Genomic DNA, 1,023 nt, shown 5'->3' on the forward strand with positions numbered 1-1,023 from the left:
CAGTAGCACCTCACAAACCAATATCTCACACACCAGAATCTCACATACCAATATCTCAAACAGCAGCATCTCAGACACCATCATCTCACACACCATAATCTCACACACCAATATCTTACACACCAGCATCTCACACACCAACATCTCACAAACCAATATCTCACACACCGGGGTCTGACACAGCAACTTCTCACATACCAATATCTCACACACCAGCATCTCACACACCAATATCTCACACACCAATATCTCGCACACCAGCATCTCACACACCAGGACCTCACTCACCAACACCTCACACAACAAAATCTCACACACCAGCATCTCACACACCAACATCTCATACACCAAAATCTCTCACACCAATATCTCACACACTAATATCTCACATACCAGCATCTCACACACCAATACCTCACACACCAATACCTTACACACCAATATCTCACACACCAATATCTCACACACCAATATCTCACACACCTGCTTCTCACTCACCAAGATCGCACACACCAACATCTCTCACACCAACATCTCACACACCAACATCTCTCACAGCATCATCTCTCACACCATCATCTCACACACCAATATCTCACACACCAATATTTCACACACCTGCATCTCTCTCACCAAGATCTCACACACCAACATCTCTCACACCATCATCTCACACATCAATCTCTCACGCACCAATATTTCTCACACCAACAACTCACACACCAGAATCTAACGCACCAACATCTCTCACACCATCATGTCAGACACCAGCAAATCAAACACCAATAAATCACACACACCAGCATCTCACACACCAGAATCTCACACACCAGCATCTCACACACCATCATCTCAAACACCAATATCACACTCACAAATATCTCACTCATCAATATTTCACACACCAACATCTCACACACCAACATCTCACAAACCAATATCTCATACACCGGCATCTGACACAGCAATATCTCACATACCAATATCTCACACACCAGCATCTCACACACCAATATCTCACAC

This window comes from Rhincodon typus, unplaced genomic scaffold, assembly GCF_021869965.1.
Source record: "Rhincodon typus isolate 14 unplaced genomic scaffold, sRhiTyp1.1 hic_rhity00000478, whole genome shotgun sequence".
Classification (NCBI taxonomy): domain Eukaryota; kingdom Metazoa; phylum Chordata; class Chondrichthyes; order Orectolobiformes; family Rhincodontidae; genus Rhincodon; species Rhincodon typus.